Below are 6007 nucleotides of genomic sequence, written 5' to 3'. Positions count from 1 at the left end.
TCTGTTCTCCTAATAGCTTGCACAGTGCTTAACCCATTATTCTTTCACCTTCACATCAAGTAAACTAATAGTTCATATGGCATATCTTCCCATTAACACAAAAATGATTTAATATAAGCTATTTACATTAATAATTTTTAAAGTAATTTTTTATTAAAACAAATGAAAATTCAAAAAATACTCCATTAAAGTTAGGTAAAGTTATATACATCATTGCTGTTCACATTAGACTTCATTAATCCTCCAAAACAGACAACACTTTTCTTACCTTTAAAACAAACAAACAAAGAAAACCCCCAAAAACATAAATTAAATAAAATGTCAAAAACCTGAAACCCACCTACTACATTCACAGCCTAAGGAGTTACCCTGCAGTGTACTGGCTTGCTTTCAGAATAGCAATTTCCAGATGCACTTGTCGATAGGCTTCATAAGCTTTATTAAGTTGCTCTCCAATTTTGTCCACAGTTCCCAATGTTGTTTCATCACTGAAAAGGTGGTCAAGTTCATAGACCTGAAAAGTAATCAGAAAGAAAAAGAAAGAATGCTAAAACCATATATAACATGACTCGTATCAATATCAAATTCAAGTAGTATGCACAGTATGTTTGAGCATTAACTCATGCAACAGTTTGAACTATAGTTCTGCTCACCTCAAAAATTTCATTTTAAGTCCAGGTATAGGTTTAACCAAAAGCTAAATAAAAGCAGATTAATTTTGGATGCACAGAATGTGTCAATGTATGTGTGGCTACAGTGTTTGAGGACTGAGACTTAGAACTGATGTAGATCACCTATTACCTGATTTTATGACATTTCCAACAGTTTCATGCTTACTCAATTTTGAAAAAAAAGGCACTAAAAAAACCCCCAAAACTCAGCTTTTGGCATTAAGTCATAAAAAGATAAAAGCCCAATAACATTACATCACATGGACCTAAATTATTCTATGCCATATTTGAAAATGGCAACACAAGCAACACTACAAGGTGAATGAAAACATCTTTTATCTAAAAATTGGTAGTACAAACCAGTAAGAATTAGCAAGACTTCAGACCTTTTTACACAATACTATCCATTTTTTAAATTTTATGAACAATTTCAGTAACAATTCCTGAAGCTACAGCTCATGCACTTTTGACGCATAAGACTACAACACTGTTAAATGTCGTAGACTTCAAGTCAGAGTGAACTTTGCAAACACAGGTCCTTTGCTTCTATAGTAATGTTACATGAATGTTAAGGTCAAAATTTATCGTAAGTACAGGAGAGGACAGGTTAAGTGGAGTTTCAAAAAACCCCAAACCCAAAACCCCCAAGGTGTCAGCATTAAGGAAAAAAAGAATTAAAATAAAAAATAAAAAAATAATAATAATAAAAAAAAAATCAACAATTCACATCACCTCCCCTGATATTTAAAGCTGGTTATCTCACAGTACGCAAGTATGGACAGAAACTATCATCCCTCAATATCCTCTGGGATTATTCATAAACCACAGGTACTGTTAAGGAAAATGGTGCAGTAAGAAAAGGATAAGCCAAGCAAGAAGGGACGAAGATAACTTGTTTTGGACCCTGGTCAAAATTTTAAGGATTGCAGCTTGAAGCTTTTTTTCATGTTTCCTTGCTCTTGAACATCTTCCATATCACAATGCCTGAATACAGAAATGTGGTTTGACTTTGCTAAAAGGTGCAACAGACTGCTGTATGGATGTTGCACTATTTTGTCCTGCAAACTTCATTCTAATGATGTGTGTGTACTGCAAAAGCAATTACATCTCTCCTCCACTGTGGCTGTACTTTAACAGTGGCAAAGTGAATTCTTTAACAGCTTGGAATCATTTAGGGATCCTGTGACGTAACAAGTATTACTGAAATGCAAGTCTGTAAGTTTTGTGTAAAATGCTCACGTTGTTTCATATGAAAGGTTGCTCTCTGAACATCAGTAGTTTATAATTTCAGGCCCATGCAGACTGTCTCAAGGCATCATCAGTAACACTTCATCCCCCCCTTTTCTCCCACAAAGAGCATCCCTCCACTAACTGGAGTATTCATTCTAATACCTGAGGCACATCTTTAAATACATGGGTCGGCTTTTTTTCAGTTTCAAATGAAGGACTGTTTTATGTAGTTCAATAAATAAAATCAGATATTACACGTGACTGCAGGGGCAGGTACTAAAATGCAGAAGCGTACTGTTATGGCTGAAAGTGATTGAAAACGTGCCCTCACATTCTTTAAAAGCCTGCAGAGTTTGCACTGATTTTGATTCTGTAATTTACTGGAATTCTCCAGAGGCACTTGTAACAATTTACCTAGTAAATGGCAATGTCCTGTATGTATAAAAGGTAACTTGAAAAAATTACTGCAATGGAATTTAAAAGACTGTTCAGCTTCTAGCATGGGGAACAGGGTTCAGCTCCATATGACTCATAGAAAATGAAGGCATTACCTTCATTCATGCAAATTCAAGTCTCAATTTGAAAAACAGTATTTAGAATTTATACTTAACTTCCAGCCTTTTACTTATGGATTGATTAAGACTGGGAGTATTAACAAAGCGTTCTGCTCTTATCTGGCCTGCTGGCACCATGGGTAACTGGTCCAACAGGCAGAATTATAGCACTGCACCTGATTTTCTAATTTGTCGGGGAAAATAAAGAGAATGGTAGCTCCCTGAAATCCAGACTCGATGCAGTGGGAAAGGGGCAGTAAAAGTCACTACTAGCGACATTTTTAGATGGAATTGTAACTGGGAGAATTGGTCCTATAATCCTTCATAACCTAGACATTCATTTCTGCTTCCACCTCACCCTCCCCTTTGTTCCAGCACAAGCAGCTTTACTGCAAACCATATCAGCAAACTAATCCAATTTAAAACTAAATGCTAGAGGTATTTTTGCTGTTAGTTTTAATGCAGATCAGTTCCACAGACCACTTCAAAAGGCATGGTAACACAAGGAAGAAGCATAGGAGCAAAAATGTCAGCAAAAAGTGAAGACAGCGTTCAATGTTCAAAAAAAAAAAAAAAAGAAAAAAAGGCAGCATTGGCTTCACAACTGTAACGTGAAGTCACAGTTATATAACAGTGATGCAAGTCTGCCTTGCCACAGTGAAGGATACTCCTGCCTTACCTCACCTCTGGCCATGTATTTTTGCCACTTACTTGTACTGGTATTAGTATTTCTATGCTATACAGTTGAGTATGACAAAGTAGCTTCCTCAAAAAAGCAGCAAAAATACCCCTAAAAAAAATCCAATCCCAGAAGTAAAACTGGATCTTGCTCACTGTGCAGCTGCTGAAGCACTACTACCAACACAAGCAGGCAGTGGGAACATGAGACTAACCATGGGCAGGACTGCAGTAGTTTAGATTTAGATTGGATTAAACTACTCTATAGTCACACCCTGAACTGCCTGCTGCTGGAATAAATAACTGCTTGTTATGCTATCTATCTCACATCCAGAACTCCTTGCAGTTAGAAAAACTGGCTCCTTTTCCTGCTTTTCCTTCACAGGCATCAATATTTATCAGGGAATTTGCCAACTGTTCCTTGTCATTTACCCTTCTTCCTACATCCATCCAAACCAAAAGCAACAAACAACCCCAAGAACCCTAAAATAAAACAACCCCCAAAACAAATACCCCCACTATTTTAATCAGGCTTAGTTACGCTGTATCCATAAAGCAGCTGGAACATATTCAGGCCAAAGTTAACAACTCTGATCTTCAGACATTCACATTCTAGATACTCATTAGATCCTAAAGACTTTCACAATTTAACAGCAATATGCAGTCAAAACAGATGCAGCAATACAAAATGCTGCATTTATTGTAACAAGGACAGAATTAGACAGAGATTAGCTCCAGAGTTTGTTTGATGAGAGGGGGGCAAATATGAGTACCCGTGAGTGTTGAGTTGCCAAAACTATGGCAATAAGAACTAGAATTTCATCTTTGAGTGAACACTTTAAAGCAACTGGTTATAACGAACATTGTAAGACAAACTTTTAAGTAAACAAATCCAATGAAACCTGCAGATGCTCTTGAAATGCTCGCTTCAAATGAGAAACATTTTGCTGTCATAGGTGGAAAACCCCCAAACAGTAATATGAATTTTCTGTGAGTCAAATGCCAAGAGCCCCAACACAAAGATTAGCAACATACTGCTGCATACATCCTGAAATCCCAGCTCCACAGATCACTGAAGAAGCACATTCTGAGTTTTCATAGTGCCTAAAAAACCCCCTTAAATTCCGAAGAAATAAAGTTTTAGCTAACCATGTGCATACACACATTCATTCATAATACACATGCCTACCTCTCATAGGTTCACACGAGAACACAAATGTCATCCAGAAGCAAGTACTTCTCTACATATTTCTGTTTTCAAAACAGCTTCTTCGATGGAAGTATTTTGTAAGTTACACTGCCATCATCTCGAGAACTGGAAACCTGTTGAGGTAATCATTTGTGAGAGACTGAGAGCTCACTGCACTTCGGTATTTGGTGTTTCGGTTTTGGGTTTTTTTTGTGTTTTTTTGTTTGTTCCGCCTAATGCACAAGTTTCCCGCTTTGCCCGACTTCGGGAAGAGCCGGAAACCCCTAAACCCGGCAAGGGCCCCTAATGCCGCACCAAAGTTACGGCTCAGAGGACGGGTAGCCCCCACGCCCGGCGAAGCCGCCGGTGATCCCAGCGGCGCTGGAGGTACTTCCCGCTCCGCCGCTGCCATCCCTGCAGGCAGCACACCGCTTCCTGCTCCGCTGCCTGCCGCCAATCGCCCCCGCTGCCCTCCCGGAGCGGCGCGGGGAGGGTCCTGTTCCTGCCCCGGCCTTCCCGCGCGCACCGATAGCACTTAGGCGCGCAAATTAAGCGGCCCCTGCCCCGCTCCCGAAGCCGGGCAGAACAGCGCCAAAGTGTGAATCGGCGTCGACGCGAGCGGGCGGAGAATCCGCCGCCAGCGCCAAGGCCCGCACCCCATCTCCTGGGCCGAGCGCCCGCCAGTCCCGCAGGACGGAGAGGAGCGGTTTAAAAGGGGATCAGACTTACGAGCGCATCACGAAACCCTCGGCCTCCTGCTCCTGCCTGAGCACCCTAACCCAGGAACCAGAACCGACTTCCTGTTATGCCACTCCCCGCCCTGTGACGGGGCCACGGCGCTGCCCGCGCTGCCGGTCAGGTCAGGTCGGGTCAGGGCAGCGGCAGGAACAGCAGCAGCAGCGGGCTGCCCGGCCAGGCCGGGCTTTCCCCGCCGCCCAGGCAGCACAACGCTAGCCTCTCCTGCTCCGCGCAAGGATGAGCGTCTCTGGGCTCCCCTCCATCTGTCCTGCAGTGCCCTTTCTGCTTAGCTGCAGCCGGGCACCCCCCTCAGGCAGGGGCTGTACTGCGCCTGATTTCTACAGATCCTTTGCTGGTCCAGGCTTTGCCTGATTCAGCGTGATTTGTAAATAACAGTGTTTATATTTGTAACATAATTCCGCTTTTCAAGCCCAGAGTACTTTCTGATTAAAGGGTCTTTTGTAGGTTACTGAGGTGGCATTTCCCCCTTCCCTGCATTTAATTCGTGTAGGCAATGGATTTTATATATAAGAATATAACGGAAACACAGAGTTTTAATTTTTCTCCTGCTACAAGCCCTTCTCTGTTTAGGTCACATGTATGAGTACAACGTTTTCTGTGAAGGTGTGTAGGAGGGTGGGAGTTGGTGGGAGAAAATGAGGCATTTCTTACGTACTTGCACAGGGTGCAGTCACAGAGCTAGTGGCAGAGAAGCATTACAGATTTTGAATTGGCCTCAGCCATCTCTGAACCCTGGTGAACACACTCATGCAGCCAGGCTGTGGTGTTCCTTCTGCTAAGAGCAGAACTTTATTCTTTGCACACTCACAGATCAGAACCTGCATTTCAACCTTACCTACCCTAGGTGTGTGCCCTTGGAAGCCTGTGGACTGAGCCTGAACATAGCCACAGGAAGGCCAGGTGTTGTTCTCTGTACTCTTTTGGAA

The 6007-nt window shown here is 42.1% G+C and overlaps 1 long non-coding RNA gene across 1 annotated transcript; it reads right to left on the bottom strand.

Annotated features, from left to right (window-relative positions):
* Positions 1-126: 126 nt before the first annotated feature.
* On the bottom strand, positions 127-5072 carry LOC308222491. The gene is made up of 3 exons (XR_013957149.1): positions 5052-5072; positions 4323-4456; positions 127-514 (listed from the first exon to the last, which is right to left on the bottom strand). It is a non-coding gene; the product is annotated as an uncharacterized lncRNA (long non-coding RNA).
* Positions 5073-6007: the final 935 nt, after the last annotated feature.

This window comes from Psittacula echo (assembly GCF_963264785.1).
Source record: "Psittacula echo genome assembly, chromosome: 6".
NCBI lineage: Eukaryota > Metazoa > Chordata > Aves > Psittaciformes > Psittacidae > Psittacula > Psittacula echo.
Note: the sequence above shows the minus strand (reverse complement) of the source record. Positions and strands in the feature narration are given on the sequence as shown.